The 18597-nt window shown below is 36.3% G+C and overlaps 1 protein-coding gene across 2 annotated transcripts in view; it reads left to right on the forward strand.

Moving 5' to 3' along the window:
- Window positions 1–18597, forward strand: part of ADGRB3 (adhesion G protein-coupled receptor B3) — a 677464-nt gene that overhangs the window by 532147 nt on the left and 126720 nt on the right. The gene's annotated exons all lie outside the window — the stretch shown is intronic.

The raw sequence follows: 18597 nt of genomic DNA on the forward strand, positions 1-18597 counted from the left end.
TTGACTTGAGTTGAATGACCAGGTTTGTTCCAGGATTGACTGTCAGCTCTCTTTACTAAACTACTCTGAAATGCATTCCAAGAAACCCATAATAGCAATCTTAAATTAACTTATCCCTACCTCAAAGGAATTCTGGTAAACACTGCTTTAATAACATGTCGATTAATTTGGGCCTGTTTTTTCCCCTCAACTTTTTTTTTCAAATGCTAAAGCAAATAATTGAAGTTTTCCCTATAAGCTATCATTTAAGAAAATAAAATGTACTTTGCAATAGGTTGTGCTGATATAATAGATATTTGTAAGACATGTATAGTTTAAGTTTTTTTTCCACCAAAGCCTCCCTTCCCATCATTGTTTACCATTCAAACACTCTTGAGTGATGCCCCTCATTAGAATATGGAAAGCTGCATGTTCTTCAGCAGGAAACATGCATATAAAACTGTTTTATGTTCTGTGGCAAAGTTTTTACAAGTTTTGAACCAAATAATAAAATAGAATTTTCCACAAGGTTTGCTACATATTACAGTGTTTATTGTCTGAATCATTGTTGTCCAGTAGAAATATAATGTAAGCCACAAATGTAAGCCATATATGTAATTACTAGAGGCCTGGTGCACGAATTCATGCACCAGTGGGGTCCCTCAGCCTGGCCTGTGGGGTCAGGCTGAAACTGGCTCTCCAACATCCCCTGAAGGGTCCCGGGTTGTGAGAGGGTGCAGGCCAGGCCAAGGGACCCCACCGGTGCACTATCGGGGCCAGGGAGGGAGGTAGGCCAGCTGGGGAGGGACCGCGGGAGGGCTCCAGGGAGTGTCTGGCCCATCTTGCTCAGTCCCAATCAGCCAGACCCCAGCAGCAAGCTAACATACCAGTCAGAGCATCTTCCCCCTGGTGGTCAGTGCATGTAATAGCGACTGGTCAACTGTCTGCCCTCTGGTAGTCAGTGCACATCATAGCAAGTAGTTGAGCAGCCTTAGCATATCATTAGCATATTACTCTTCGATTGGTTGAACTGCTGATCAGACGACCGGACACTTAGCACATTAGGCTTTTATTATATAGGATAATATCTTAGTAGCCATATTAATTAAATGAGAAACAAGTGAAATTAATTTTAATAATACAGCAGGTCCTTGAATAACATTCTGTTCAATGTCATTTTTATATAACATTGAGATACTGTAGGAACTTAATTGTTCATATAAATTAGCCTATGGCAAAGTTGATTTCCTTATACAACATTATCCTCAAAGTCGAAGAACCAACTGATGACAAATGAGTACTGACTTATATTTAACTCAATATATCCAAAAGTTGACCTTTTAACACATAATTCTATTTTAATGTTAATACAAAATTTTTACAATATTTTTATTGAATCTTAAGAATCTAGGTGTACTTTATACTTACAATACATTTCAATTCAGACTAGCTTCATTTCAAGTACTCAATGAATATCGTATTATATAGGCATAAATGCTAATAATATTTGGAAGCTAAAATAGTCACAAGAAATTATATTCCTCTTGGCCATTTTGGCTTTCCCAGGTTTCTAATGTCCCTGTTTTATATGAAAATATCTGCAAATAAGAGGAACATAAAAGGCAAGATAAGACAGGTCTAGTTTCACTTTTCATTTCTGGTTATAAAAAATGGTTGGAATGGGCTTAGTTAAAAATAAAAAGTTTGGTGTCATTTGTGTTCTCCCCAGGTAATCAACTGGAGAATAGATTGCACCTGGTTTGGGAACCATCGTGGTTCTCTTCCAGATAGGCTATTTATGCTAACTTTTGCTGCTGCAGTTATTGATGCTTGTGGCAAGGAGCAGGTTGTAGGTGGTAGTGGTGATGAACAATATGGGAGATTATTGGATTTCTCTTATGCTATGTTAATTTTACTTTACTAGTTCCGAGTAGATGATCTTGCAAGCCTAAGACAATTCACTATAGAGTGGCTAGGAGAAAAAAATGTAAAACACTGGGATTTTACTCTTAATTATTCTCAAGGGGGAATAATAATATAGGTGTCTAGGAAATATGTACTAGATTGAATTAAATTGACCCTACTCCATTTTAAATGTAAAATAGCAGTATGTGAAATGCTATACCTGCTTTACTGTATTTGGGATTAATGATTTCTAACAAAACAACAAAAAAGAAGAGAAAATTTTAAAAATGTATCATTTGTATTTTTTTCTGTGGAAACTTCAGGAAAGTCTTTTAAAAATGTAAAATATTGATTGGTGGCTACAGTATTTTATCAAGGTTGTGAGTTAGGACCGTATTGCTGCTGTGGGCATTTTGTAATTGATCAGACTCCTATATTTGTCTTCCCTGGTAAGTTTTGATTGATGCTTTAGTATTCCCCACCTGGAAAAATAGAAACATCTGTGAGAGCTTTCTGATGAACAAGAGATTTGGTACTGCCTCTGAGAGTTGTCATGGCTAGTTGTGTAAAAACTGGTATTTGATGCGGATGTCCAGAATAGTTTTGAAGTGCCATACTGGGATCTTTCTCCGAATTGCTTGTTGAAATGTAATTGACTCAATTATCTCACTGTGCAGCATCTCTGTTTCTTTTGAGTTGGGATAGAAAGAAGCTGAAATAATCCATTGTTAAAAAATATGATGTATTCAAAATTTTAAGCTATATATTCAGTTGCTGGCAGCAGAGTAAAGAATCTAATGCAATACCTTAAATCTCCTTAAAATTCAGTTATAAATTTAATTATAACTCACTTCATTATTTTCAAGCTTTCTCATAAAATGTCATTGCCCTTTAATCTTTGTGCATTTATAATTTCAACCAGGATGTTCATGTACCACTGGGATATTGTTTATTTGTCAAGACTTTCCTTTGTACCTTAAATATGAAAGTTGAGCCTTCTGGTACTATTTTGCAGAAAGCAAAGATTATTTTGGAAACAAATATAATCAGAGAATAGTTTTCTTAATCACAAAATATATATCTGCTTCTTTCTAAAAGACTGTGAGATGATTTAGTATATTAAAGATTTCATAGTATTCTTTTTAACTGATGGAAGCCAAATTTGGCAATACTCTTGGGGTTTTTTGTTGTTGCTCTTGTTGGCTTTTTGGGGAGTTGGGTAATGGTGACCACCCAACAACTTTAAAATGCTTAGTAGACAGCCTCACTAACAGGTTATAATGAAAGCAAGTCAAGTCTAGATTCTGTCACACAGCCAGGTATTTTTTAGGTAAAGACTTATAACAAATCAGGAGCAAAACCTGTTCTGTAAGCACAATGAAATTCTAGGTCTTTCTCATTTTAGGTACTTTAGCCATACCTTGTATGCAACATTCACTTGAGGTGGACATAGGAACACTCTAGAAGCAGAATTCTGTGACCTTTGGTCACCATGATTCAATCAGAAATCCTCCTAGTCTAATAAAGCTGTGGGCCCATCTCTAAGAGGTGCAGGATATAGGCCTCAATAGAATCTTTCATACAGTCCATTCAGGAGTAAGAAGTGTTTAACTGTATTGAGCTAATTTACATATTCTCAATGCCTTTACTTTTACCAAAGGGAACCCGTTAATACATTCACCATAATGATTAATCAGACACTAGTTCATCATCTTTTTAAAAAAATATATTTTATTGATTTTTTACCAAGAAGAAGGGAGAGGGTAGAGAGTTAGAAACATCAATGAGAGAGAAACATCGATCAGCTGCCTCCTGCAAAACCCCTACTAAGGATGTGCCCGCAACCAAGGTACATGCCCTTGACTGGAATCGAACCTGGGACCCTTCAGTCCGCAGGCTGACTCTCTATCCACTGAGCTAAACCGGTTAGGGCCATCTTTTACATTCAGTTTAATATGAGTACAGTGTTGATTGTGCATAGCTTTACCTAGATAAAAAGGACTTGCAGTTGCCACCTGGAGCATGGCCCTTTCAATTATAATACCAGCTGGAAGTAAAGGTTAAACTAACCAGTACATATATAGCATCATAATGAGAATACCCAAATATTATAGAATAAATTACAGCTTGAAAATGTTAAAAATTTTGAAAAATAATATTCAAATTTGAGAGGACAAAGTTAAACACTAAACTTAGTCATAAGAGACCTAGCAAAGTCCTCATTGACAGATCAAGGGAAGCTTTTCAAATTATTTTGGATGGGCATTTTCTTAGCACTATTTAGGAGGAATTTAGCTCATGGTTCTATATGTATGGATCATTGAATTACATAACGGGATGTGTTTTTCAGTCTTACAAAAAATACAAAAATTTTCTGTGTTGGAGCACTTCTTAAAAGTTCCATACTCTACAAAGTTTTCTTACTTAATCTGTGCTTACTTACCCTTTCTGAAGTGTTGTTATGATTTTGTTCTGTAGTTTGTATAGGGATAGTTAAGATGGGCCAAACTAGAAGACTGTGGTCATTGTAATGGGAGATGTTTTTGTGTTGTCAGAATTGTGTTGTTGTTGTTTTTTTTTAAATAAAATATTGACTTTAAATACCTTGAATTGGGTGAAGCACTCTCCAATTCACCTATTTCCCCCATGACTTCCTTTTGCCAAAGACCCAAATTTCTCACACATTACTTACATACCTGCTTCTGAATGTATATATGTTCAAGTTCTGAGAAGGAATATCGAATATGTGTTTTCAGCTATCCATACTGTTTCTCCTTATACCCTATGACACAGTCTGCCCCTCCCCTTGGAATTCAGTGGTCTTCATGCTTCCCTGGAGACATCTATCTCTCAGGTGGTGATGGTTAAGAACAGGCACTTTAAGTCAGATAGACCTAAACACCCTACATCTACCACTGGCTTCCTAGTGGTATGATCTTGAGCATGATATTCAGACTCTATAGACCTTAGCTTCTTCTTGGTATCTCCCTTGCAGTGTTGTCAGGATTACCTGAGCTAGTACATGTGAAGCACTTGGTAAGCGCTTCTTAAAACAGTAGCTGTGATTATGGTGATGATGAGAATGATGACCCCTAGATGTACTTCTCTTCTGAACGTCAGATTTCCTAGTACTCAATTTTCTGCTCATCACTAAATTTACAATTCAGGTCCTTGCCCCGCACTCCAACATATTCTATATAAATGGAATGTTTTCTGTAGTCTCCAACCTAGTTATAGAAGGTGGAATGCTGAGAGTTATCCTTGATTTCTCCACTCTCACATAGCAAATCTAATAAACCACCCACTTGTGCCAGTTGTATGCTCATGTATTTCTCAAAGTTGGCTTTCGGCCTCTGCCAGGCACTAACAATCATTAGTCTACCATTTCCAGCATTATTAAACCCACTCTCTACCTTGTAGCCCAAGTGATGAAGCTAAAATTCAACTCTGATCACTGTACTTCCCTGTGCAAACATGTATTGTTGTCTCACTTCCCATAGAAGTGATTTTCAGACTGTGCTCAGACATAAACAGTGGAAAATGTTTTATTTCTCTATCAAAGTTTCTGTTCACTGATTTGCATTAACATATTGGGGCTCAAGAACAAATTTTATAGAGAAAGAGTTCTGTAGCTTATAACACTTGAAAAACCTTGAGCATGACTTGTGCTGACCTCTCCATTCTCATTGTTTTACTAACTTTGTTTACTACACCAGCAACACCAAACTGCTTACAGTTCATCAAAATCATCCAGTGGCTTCCTGTTTTGTTTTTTGTTTGTTTGTGTGTGTGTTTGTTTTTTCTACCCTTCAGCCCAGAGGGAGCACTGCTACTATCCTCCTCCCTACCTGACTTCCCAAACGCTTTCATCTGTCTTGTGTTCATTCTCTGACACTCTGTCCAGTCCTTTCTTTCACTTTTAGAAGCCCTCCTCTTTCCTCCACTTTTAGCTACACTAGCTCTGGGGATCCATGATTCCCAGTGTGTATCTACAATCTAGTATTATATTACTTACTTTCAACCAGACTATACATTTCTAGGGCAGGTGCAGATTATATTCATTCTTAAATTTATTGGCAACATACAGCCTAAGTACAGTAAGTATACAATAAATGTTTTTGATTGAATGAGTAAATGCATTTACTTAAATTCATCATTTGGGCTTATACCTACGGAGCTAAAAGCTGTAGTTAGTTTTCCAAAGATTAGGGTCCCCAACTCTGATAGAATCTAAGCCAATATGGTGATAAAGATAATGGCATGCTTTAAGGGTGATCTAGTTCCTGGGTTTTAGTAAAGAGACTTTGAAGCCAAACAAATGCAAATCTTTTCACTTGATACACCACGTAAAACAATGTTCATAACCCTCAAAAGAAATGTGTTTATTCATTATTTCTCTCACAGAAGTCATTTCTTGCTAATAATGACCCAAGTGCGTGTTTATTATATCTCAGATGTGTGTATGATCCTAATGGCTGAAGCTATAGCCTCCTATTTAGATGTATTAAAATCTAATTTATTGACTTGTAATGATGGTTGTAAAAGGATTTGATGTAATAAGCTTATGTGTGACTCATTTGAGTCCATTTTGAGTTATCTTACTAACTCTGGATTCCTGAAAACTTTTATCATACCAAGGAACAGAATGGTTACTTAGTTTTTTATTTACCCAGGCTCTCAGCAATGCAAAATTATTTTGTCCTGTTGTTATGGGTTCACCACAAGAGACAGTGGGGTTAGAGAGACTTTTGGCCCACTTTAACCTTCTTGTCCCCTGATTCTACATTTTCCAGTTTTACATGATAGGAGCCAAAGATAACATCATCAAAGGGAACTTCAAAATAGGACAAAGATCAATATTAAGGATGGGTTTGAAACAAGCCAAGAAGATAAAAGTGGAATTATTTAACAACTAGAGGCCCAATGCATGAAATTCGTGCAAGAGTAGGCCTTCCTACCTCCTGCTGCCGGCACCAGCTTCCCTCTGGCACCCTTGACCCGGGCTTCCCTCGCAGCCCCTGGCTTCGTCCGGAAGGTTGTCCGGAAGGATGTCTGGTCTAATTAGCATATTATGATTTTATTATTATAGATAAGAAGTTACTGAAAGGTTTTTGATATCAGGAGCCAAATCACCTTGAGGGACAGGGAAGCCAGTTTGGGCATTAAGTGTGTGTCCTTAGGTCACATTCCGAGGCTAGGCAAAACACCCAAAGAGTGAGCACTCCTTCACCTGGGAAGAAGTAGAACACAAGTGTCAGGCTTTGATGCCACAGGTGCTTGGAGAGTGTCAGTCTATTTGATTACTTTCTGTACATTTGTCCTCAGGCAGCTGTATAAATGTGTCCTCCAGGCAATGGAAAGGGACTCCTTGATTTGGCCAATTCCTAGTCTCCACGCCCACTCCCTTTAAACCTAGCCTTCAGGATTTCTCAGTTAGACCACCATAGCATCCTTCTAACTTTGGTCTGCTTTAAAATTTGTTTGTGTTAGCTCCTCCTTCATGTGAGAAGTGTCCACCCAAGGTTTAGTCCATGTATCCTGCAGAACTAGAACAGCGATCCTTTGACAGTTTCTGAAAAGGCTTCTGCAGAGAGCAAAGGGAGCCGAAGCACTTTGAATCCTTTCTTTGGAGCAACTAAACACAGTTTCTTCACACAGGTGACTATTGGATCCCAGTATATAAAAAATTAAAGCATGAATCAAATCACTCCCAAGCTAACGGGACGTTTTATGAATAGAAGAAGCTAAAAGCAGCTAACAAATGCCCAGGGCATGATACAAAGCTGGCTGTCTTTGTAGAAGAAAACTTCTTAAAATACAGCAAAAAAATGTGAAAGCCCCTCTTAGAGAAAGTCTGTGTAGCCTCATCCGAAGGTATTGGGCAAAAAAGTTACATCTACCATAGAAACTAGGGATGGCAGAGTCCAGCTAATCCCCTGCTGAATTCACCCATAGAGTCCTTTTTTAAAAGCCTCTAAGCCTCTGGTCCTATCTCCATCCTAAAAGTTGGATTATTGTTATGCATATTAGATCATAAGCATGGCTATAGAAAAACTTAGAACTAAAGCACAAATGCTAATACCTATTACCAGAAAGAAAAAAAACCTGTTAGAAGATTAAACTGTGTTTTTCACTTCTTTTGTGATGCCCGTCAGTTAATTTTAAATCTTAAACTTTAAAGAAAGAAGTGGGCATAGGACTGAGTTGAGTCTAGGTCTTAACTATAAAATTTTATAGTATGAAATTCAAAGTAAGGAAATTAAAATATTAATAGCCATCCTAGGCTTCTAGTGTACTGAATCAAAGATTTAGGTTACAGTTGTAATGAAAGGAGAAATGATTAGCTTTAACTGTAGAAATATAATGATAACTTTTATTTAAAAATTTTAATTCATTAATATTTATAATAAGGGCCTGTATACATGGTCTGTGTGTTAAACTATAATACACATGGTTTTTATATATTTTTGTAGATATGTCTTTGGTAAATGATAAATCAGTATGTGCACATAATTAGGTTGACAAAGGGATTTTGAATGAACCTTATCTCTGCTTTGCATTCTTATTGTTAATTAAATTCATTGGTATTTCAAAGTTATTTTTCCTAATGGATAGGAATGTATATTGGTTTTACAAAATATAAATTAGTTCTATTTGTTTTTTTTTAATATAGATACTTTTGTTTCTTTTTATTAGAAATAAGAGGATCTAATTTCTCTGTTTAGAAACATTTGTTATATGCCTTTTTAACTTCCAAAATAAAGTTACAAAGTGAATCCTGTAGACCTAAGGAGGAAATACCCATTAGAGAAATGAAAATGGTAATCTGTATTCATTATCTATTGCTGCACAACAAATTACCTTAAACTTCATGGCTTAAAAACAATAATATTTATAAACCTCTCCATTTCTGTGAGTCAGGAATTTGGAAGTGATTCAGCTGGGCAGCTCTGGCTCAGCATCTCTCATGAGGTTGCAGTCAGCCCTGTGAGAGGCACAGTCATCTGAAGGCTTGATTGGGGCTGGAGGATCCTCTGAAAGGTGGCTCATCATTCCAGGTGTGATGAAAGCTTCAGATTCTAAATGAAGGGTTTTTTTAAGCTTTACCATTTGTCAAGTTTGCATAACCATTCAAACTTGTGTGCCAGATACTGTCCACAAAGCCTAGTGATCTATATAAATTGTAAATCAGAGCATGATACTTGTCTGCTTAACACCCTTCAGTTAGAATAAGTGAAGCTTCCATTATACCTGGGATGGTATCCAAACCCCATAACATGGCCCACAGGCTCCTGCATGACCTGGCCTCTTGGTACTTCTCCCACCTAATCACCTCAGAGTCATTATTTTTCCTTTCCTTCACTATATTCCTGCCATGCTGGTCTTCCACTAGGATTAGCCAAAAGCTAGGTGACCATGAAATGTGAAAATTGAACTGGAACGCCCTGAATTCCCTGGTTCTTGTCTCGATGGTTTCGAAGAAGCCACGGACAAAAGGTGATAGGTGAAAAGTATAGAAACTTTATTGCAAGCAGACACTACCTCTAAAACCAAATTCTAAAATCTAAACCTAAGGCTCTGTCCCTCCTGGATGGACAGAGGGGCCCCTGAAAAGGGTGACTGCTCCTTTCTTTGTCTTGAGGCATTAAATAGGCTGCAGTTCCTTGTCTGAACCTGACCCCTTCTTATTGGTCATTCTGCTACATAGAATTAGTTTTCAAAGCTCAAAGCCTGTATGGTGTCCCCCATATCCTCTCCCCTTATCTTGTTGGTTGGAGTCACTGTTGATTTATCCTATAGCTCTCCCAGTTGTGTTGGCAGAGAAGGCCTTATCTTCAGGCCTTCCCAGCTACTCAGGTCAGGGCTACTTTTGGCCTAACTCAGTGGTCAGCAAACTCATTAGTCAACAAAGCCAAATATCAACAGGACAACGATTGAAATTTCTTTTGAGAGCCAAATTTTTTATACTTAAACTATATAGGTAGGTACATTGTTATTAACTTAATTAGGATACTCCTAAACTGGCCTTTGCTAAAAACATCCTCAATCTTAGGGGTCGATCTCAGCGAACGTACCCCCACTTCTTCTAACGCCACTTCTTCAAAATAGACTTGCCCAGGCCGAAAACCGACTTCTGCGCATGGGCCACAAAGTTTCAATCGCACTGTACGTGCACACCCGCACGTGGTATTTTGTGGAAGAGCCACACTCAAGGGGCCAAAGAGCCGCATTTGGCTCGTGAGCCGCGGTTTGCCGACCACTGGCCTAACTTATGGTCACTTTAATTGCTCAGGCCCGAGTTACCCCTGTTTATGGCTGTCTTAATTGCCCAGGCCAGATCTATTTCTATTTGCCTGTGGCATTTCTTTATTCTCTGTACAAGTAAGATAAACACTCTGGCACCTTCAAGTCTCCATTATGTATTCCTTCCCATGGACCATTTTCATTCCTAAAACCTCCTAAGCTTGCCTCATTAAGCTAGCTAGCTACCTCTTCCAACCAGATGCCTCGTTTGTGCCCATTGTCCTTGTGCAATTATTACACTTAATTATTAATTGAAAGTGTCCTTGTGCACTTACAAAATTGTCTTATCAGTTGTATGCTTTGCCTAGCATGTAGATCTTTCCCATGCTTCAGGGCTTTCTCACATATTTCTCCCTCTGCCACAGTTATTCTTCTTTCATCTTAGGCTAGCATTGTTAATTTAGACATGTCCTGCAGCTCAAATAGAATCTTCTCAGGGAGAAGTGCCTGAGAAGTCTACCCATTTGACACCATGCATAGTTATTACAATATAGTTGACTACATTCCCCATGTTGTACTTTATATCCTCCTGACATTTTTATATCTGGCAATTTGTACTTCTTAATCCCTTCCCCTTTTTACCTATCCTCCTAATCCCCTTCCATCTGGCAACCATCCTTTTGTTCTTTATATCTATGAGCTGTTTCTGTTTTATTTATTTTACTTTTTTAGATTCTACATATAAGTGAAATCATATGGTGTTTGTCGTTCTCTGCCTGACTTATTTCACTAAGCATAATACCCTCTAGGTCCATCCACATTGTTGCAAGTGGTAAGATTTCATTACTTTTTTGGCTTAAGTAATATTCCATTGTATATATGTACAACATCTTCTCTGTCCATTCATCTATCCATGGATACTTAGGTTGCTTCCATATCTTGGCTATTGTAATTAATGCTGCAATGAACATAGGGACCATCTTATCTTGATTTAAGTTCAGAAGGGAAGGGAAACTGTGTGCTTGATTTACACTGTATACCCTGTACCCAGCACAGTGCCTGGCACATAGCACCAGGCACTCATCAAATATTTTTAAATGCATGAAGGAAATGTCTAACCCTCAGTTGTTGTTTCCTAATCTGACAGTGTGGAGGGGATATGATGAGGATCAAGAAAGATTACACCCAGGACAGTATCTGGCACACAATAAACTTTTGATTGAGGTAAAATTTACATAAGGTGATAAGCACAGTGAACAATGTGCTGAGTTTTGGCCAGCATATACCTATGGAACCAATGTCATAATCAAGATCTGGAACACCACCATCGCCCTAGAAAGTTGTTTCTTCCAGCCAACCCCCATCCCTCTTGGCAACCGTTATTCTGATTTCTGTCACATGTGTTTTGTCTGTTTGGAAATTTTAAGTAAATAGAATCATATAATGAGTAATTTTTCATTCTGGCCACTTTCACTCGACGTGTTGGTTTTGAAATGCAACCACATTGTTGTATGTATTAGTAATGAATTCTTTTATATTGCTGAGTATTATTCTACTCTAGCAATATACCACATTTTGTTTATCCATTCTTCAATTACTAGACATTTAAATTGTTGGGTTTGTTTTTTGTTATTAAGAATAAAGCTGTTTTAAATTTCTTGTAAAATTTTTGTATGGGCAAGTATTTTCATTTCTCTCAGGTAAATACCTAGGAATAGAAATGCTATGTTAAAGACAAGTTAGAGTATTTTGACTTAAAATAAAAGGAAACAAAACTGCTGAACAGTTTTGCAAAATTGTTGTACCATTTTATACTCTTACCAGTAATCTATGGCAGTTCTGGTGTTTCATATCCTTGACAACATTTCAATTATATGTTCCTAATAACTAATAAGGTTTAGGAGCTTTTCAGCTGCTTATAGCCCGTGTTATATCCACTGCTGTGGAGTCTCTCTCTGTTCAAATCTTTTCTACCTTTTTAAATTGGGTTATTTTTTTATTATTGCTTTGTAAGTGGTTTTGAAACTAAAGTATTCTGGACAAAAGTCTTTTGTTTTATATAATATATATTTAACATTTATACATACATATTTTTTTTATCTCAGTCTGAGGCTTGCCTTTGCATTTTATTAATGGCATCTTTTGCTGAGTAGATGTTTTTAATTTTGTCAAATCTAGTTTGTCATATCTTTTTCCATAGTGTGTATTTTGTGAGTCCTCTATAAGAGATCTTTGCTTATTCCTCAAGGTCATGAAGATGTTATTCTATATTATCTTCTATAAGCCTTATAGTTTTAGCTTTTATGTAAATCTATGGTATATCAAATTAATTTTTGTGTACAATATTACATTGGCATTGGGTCTCACTATATTTCAAATGGATATCCAATTGTTCTGACCGCATTTGTTAACAAGACTTTCCTTTGCCCATTAAATTGCTTTGGAACCTTTGTAAAAAAAATCAAATTAGAGTAAATCTGTAAATCAGAGAATTTGAGTTCTCTAAGTTTAATCCTTTTTGTATTATTTTGTGTACACTAGATCCTTTTGTTTAGATTTGCTAATCTAGATCCTCTCGATAGCCAAATAAATTTTAGAATCAACTTGCCAATTTCTAAATAAAAGAAAAATACTGTTGCAATTTTGTTGGCATTGTATTAAATCTCCAGGTTAATATAGGGAAGAACTGATATCTGTATTTAATAACTGTTACTATTAAGTTAGTGTCAATGGGCATAGATTGGCTTCATGAAAGAGAACCATAAAGGTTTTGTGACCAATTGAATAAGAATACTGAGAAAGAAGGGATCACACCAATGACAGTGTTCCTTTGGGCTGTGACATGATGTTCATATTTAAACTGAAGACATAGTTGCAGAGAATCAGCAGTCCATTGGGAGATCTTTGACCTGCTCCAGGGAAAATATTCTGCTCCAAGCAATTTTTTCCTTGCTCTCGTCTTTCAGTCCTTTACTGGTTTTGGACTTTTCACTTATTGTGTCCTAATATACTTTCTTTAAAAAGTAAAGCATTTTCCTTCCAAAATGATATATATTTTCTTCAATCCATAAGTAATTACAGACTAAATTTATTTTTCTTTACATTTCTTGAGTTGTTAATTACCAGATGAGGGCAAAATTGTGTCTAAGATCAAAAATTGGACCACTTTCTCTTTAGGCGTGTAGGCACGATTCCTTATGCCCTTTATGCTTAGGTACAAAATGGTATTTGTACAAAGTTAGAAAGTGAGCAGCTATGCTCCCCTCCAGGAACTCAGCCTTGTGGCACACTTTTTACATGGGAGCAAAGTATTTCTCAAATTAAGGGGAAAAGAGAGCACAAAGAACAGAATTTATACCAAGCAAAACCACCTCTGACTTCATGTCCAATGAATGAGAACAAGTTTTAAAACCCATTTGTGAATATTCTGCCTAGAAACCTTTATTTTTAATTTCACTAACTAGGTTTTTTTAAGTATAGATTCAGCATCCAACTATGCAATAATAGCCGCTCTTTTGCCTATTAATGAAAATACTCTGAATGTTGTTATTCAAAAGGTAACAGAAGACATTTACCCATGTGTCACTAATTGAGCCTAGTCCTTTTTACTGATAGAGTAATAGCATGAAAATGCCCATTTTTTTTCAAGTATTAGACAGGATCCTGCTGTGTATAAATCATGGTTTACTACTAAAGAGCCTTTCTATTTTTCCCTGTGAGGCTATTTCAGTAATACAGAAATCTGAGTATGTAGCATAACTACTATCTTTTTTACTTTTACATTTTCTTTGATTGTTAAATCCTGAAGTTATAAATATTATAATTCTTTCCAAGATTTAACTTGTGTGTTTTTCCATGTTCTATAAGGACTCATCCTTCTCCCTTCCCCGCCCCGCCCCCCCCGGATTATGTATTACATCCTGCATCCATTGGCTTCCCTGGAAAGTCTGCATTCTGCAGCCCCCTCATTTGGCTTCATTAGCTGTTGGTTGCAAAAAAAAAAGGAAATGCCATCTGAAGTGAATAAAATGCTATTTACCTGTTCCCACTGTTAGCAAGTGGTGATAAACTCCATTAAAAACAAATGGCAAAAATGTATTACACAGATGGGGAAGTTCATTATTTTTCATTTTGCTTGATGATCATGTTCAAGATTTAGTGTACTGGTCTGCATTAGTGTCTCAAAGGGAGCGAGCGTGAATTGCGTGAGAGCAGTGCATTTTCAGCGTACATTCTGCCCTGGATACCCACTCGTAGTTTCTTGTGGTGAAAATGGAGCTTAGCTATGCACACCAAGGGAAAACTGCATTCTTCAGGGTATCATGCAGAGTAGCTCATCACAGCATTCTTAATGCTTGTTGACAGACCTATCTATGTGTAGCGATGTGGTTGTTATTCCTTCGTGGAGATAGCTAGAGTGTATTTATGCAGGCTCCCCAGTCTCATGTCCAGCTATGAAGAGAATCCTTGTTAAGAGCTTCCAGAGCCCATTTGTTGAAAAAGAGGGGGATTTGAATGAAATCTCTGCCGCTAGCAATATAAAGAAAATGCTTAAGCTTCATTTTCAGAAATGGGATTGTATTCACAGAGAAGGAATTTTTTAAAAAGACAATTATTTCTGCTGGTAGGGAGAATTCTAAGACCAGTAAAGGAATTCTTGGGGATTAGGGGAAAACAAGCAAGTTTCAGAGTTGAAAACAATGTTGATGGAGAGGAGCTGAGTTTTTATACTTTTAAACATCTCACCCTGTCTTGAATCTTTTTTGGGAGGGGGAGGACTTGAAAGGTTCATGAATAATGTATAGTATTGGTGTTCTTTTCATAGAATAGTGGTAACAAGGATAACTTGTCAACATAAGAAATGTCTGTATATTGAAACCACATGCATATAAAAGTGAAGAACACTTGGAGATTGTGCTGAGTACTAAAATATTAAAGTTATTTATTCCACAAAGTGAAAACTACAAAGTCATAGAGGAAATAAATTACTTTTGTCTCAAAAATGTTAGATTTCACAACCATTATTCTAAAGACTACATAGTGTAATATTCCAGGACCCCAAGGTAGGAATTATTAAATTATTATAATGGGATAAGCATTTAAAAGAGAATGACTGATCAAGAGAAATATATTTAAGAACCCAAGTGCATATGTTGGAATCTATACTAATAGTGGTTCTCAACTAGGGTAAAGGCGACAGCGCATTTAGAACCACATGGAGAGTTTTCAATCCACCTTCCCTACACCCTCTCCAAATTTGACACCTTTGGGAATTATATAAAAGATTGAAAATGTTCCCCAGGTGATTCCTGGTTCAGAACCACTGATATTGGAGCTTAAAACAGCAAATGGAAAGATAGGTTAAAAAATTGAAGGCTGAAGTTGCCTGTCAGTACTTCTTCTGTGTTGGTCTGTTCCATGCAATCTACTTACCTCAGCCTTACTGCATGTCAAATAAGGATTAGAATGTACCACAGCAGTGTTTTGAAGATCAATACTAAACTTTTTGACCTTCCCGGAGAAAAGCACAATATATTAAAAGAAAGGAATCGGCAGAGCCCAAAATACCGTATCATTTCCAATTTGCTTAGTAAGAAAATGAGTCAGTATAATGTAAATTAATGCAAGTATTCAGCTCCACGCAGATGAGATCCAACAAAAGCTGGGCCTACACAGGGAAAAATTTTAAGTAATAAATATCTTATGAGATATCTTAAAAGTCTTCAGTGACTAACTTTGTTGCAGCCAATTTGTCAGCCCTTCCACTACATTTCTTTAATGTTTTCTCCCGCACCTGTGTTCAAGCCTTATGGTTTGTTTTAACCTTGAAAAGCTTAAACAAGAACATGTTTATTGCCTCCCTCCACCCGCCCCTGGACTTCTCTCTGTGTAATAACATCACAGGGTATATCCAGCAAATATAATATATGCATGTAATATTAATGGAATTAGATATAAAGAAGGTATTGTAAATATCAGAATAAAAGTAAATAATGAAATTCTTTCAGCTTGGTTTTTCCTTTTAGGTTATAACAAGCCATATTTTCCTAAATATAGAATTACCATTATTAGCTGGAAAAAAAAACTTAACTAGAAGTTTAAAAATACAAATTTTCATGATCAAAAACCATCTCTTGAATAGAGTTGCCTTGTATAAAGTTTTTTTAAATACACAAAATCATGTGTCTAAGTGAGTACATTTGTGTGTGTGCGTGCGTGTGTGTGTGTATGTGTGTGTGTATGTGTGTGTGTATGTGTGATATGTGGTTTATGCTCTGTGACAGACTTTTTGTTTTCATAATTCTTGTGGTGGGAGAGAGGGTGTGAGGAAGGGACACATTGAAAGTCGAACTTAAACATTTTTTATGTGCCCCATCCTTTTAATGCACAGTAAAGCAGAACGATGAGTACAGCTTTTGGGAAGATATTTGAGCCTGTTTTTATGTACATCCATATGTCTTGCCAGGCTTTATTGTCCTACCTTCCAGAGTCAATAATTCAGATACACATAATTAATATGACCGAGGCTGCAAATGCATTTACTTTTCTTCAAGGGGAGAAAAGGCTTTGCTCAGTGGGAGCATTAATAAATATTAATTTTGCCTTAGTATTTGGGACTTCCTTCTAGACACTGTTTGAGGCAACTCACCATAGCAAAAAGGGCCCTTGTCTCAAATCCTAACCTGTCACTGACCCGATGATCTTAAGCTAGTCTTCTAATGTGTCTCAACACCAATTTTATTAACAGCAAAATGGCAATTTTTGTGTATATGTTTGGTGGAGGTTGGATGGACGAACTAGAGTAAGGGGAGGCTTAGACTCTGCTTGGGGACAGGGTGGTGGGAGTGGGGGAGGGGGGTTTAATTTCTTTATGGCTCTAAGTGTCTAGATTATTACCTAGGGGAAAAAAAAAATTTCTTTTCTTTTTCAGTATTTTTGTTGTGACTTCCATAAACTCTATCTGTTTCATTTGTATTTTCTAAATTCTCTATGTCCTGGTATTAAAATGTGGGCAATAGTACTTGCTGTTGTATTTTATTTTACATCTGAAGCAATCTAAAATGTACTCAGGAACATTATCTCCCTGCAAATGGACCAAATCTGCCCTCAGTCTTTTACACAAAAACCTTTCCTAATGCTAATTATGAATGAATCCAGTGAAGAACAAAATTGTGTCTAAAGTCATAGCAGTTCATTTGCTTTGTGGTGTTTTTGCCATCATCTCCACATTATTTTATAACAGCCTTTTGTATTTGAATAATTATATGCAGTTATACAACTGAATAGAAAATTGTCACCAAAAAAATACTTTACAAGGAAAACAGTAGCAGCAAGGCTAATCTATAGCTGTGGCCTTTCTTAATGAGTGTTGCTGGGAAACTTTTCAAAACCCTACAGGGAAATGCATGTTTTGTAAGAAAAAGCTCTCAAGCTATTAGAACTGGTAGAATTTCAGAAATGCCATAAGTTCAGCCTGCAATAGATTTGTCGGTTTTATGAGCAGAGTGAAAAAAACCCTCTAGATTCCAATTCCTTAGAATAAAAATTCTTCAAGAATGAAGAACTGTATCAGTCATAGGGATCTGAAAGTAGTTTTGACCCCAATACAGATTTAGTGGTTACTGAATGTAATAGGAATTGTTATATAAATAGACTAATTTCTGTGTTTATTTCATCTATTAGAAAATTGTAGAGCCTCAGTGAAATCACTTATATGTTTTATTCGAGAGCCCTTTTTATACTTTTATTCAAATGCCACATGAAATGAGAAAGCCCTAAATGAAAAAAAAGGCATACATGTAAATCCATGTTTTATGAGATAAAATTATCTTCCAAGTCATTATGTACAATCATATCTAATATTTGGTCATTCATGGTAAATCCTTGATTTAAGTTATATAGCATTTACTTCAATCAACTAAACTGAAAATTACCAAGGAAGGCCAAAGCATTTTTATACTTTTGAGTAAAGGAAAACTCTATGGTACATATTCAATATGACCATATGACCAGAATTGGAAGAACCTAAGGTTGGTTAGGATTTTCATATAAATGTTGGTATTTATTTGTTAATCCTATAATAAACAGAGTATTATAGAATGTTCTATGAAACAAATTAGGTCAAATTGTAGGGTCTATCTTTATTAACTAATTACAAGTATTTATAATTAGTGTTAGCATGACTTGCCTTTAATCTGTATCTCCTTTGAATACATAGGGGAAAGTAACTTTTTTAGGGAAAATAAATAATATAAAATAGTATACCACAAAGGTTCAAAAATAGCTAAGTCAGCACACTTTGGATGGGATCCAAGATACAATGGCCTTAAATCGAATTTTGGATTATGTTGTAGAAAACAGTCCTTAGAGTATCACTGTGGTTCATAGAGAACCTGCCTTGAAGAAACAAGGATAATTTTATTTGACTGATTATTCTTGACTCTTCATTTTATTTCATTTTTTTTCTAG

This window comes from Myotis lucifugus, unplaced genomic scaffold, assembly GCF_000147115.1.
Source record: "Myotis lucifugus unplaced genomic scaffold, Myoluc2.0 scaffold_59, whole genome shotgun sequence".
Taxonomy (NCBI): domain Eukaryota; kingdom Metazoa; phylum Chordata; class Mammalia; order Chiroptera; family Vespertilionidae; genus Myotis; species Myotis lucifugus.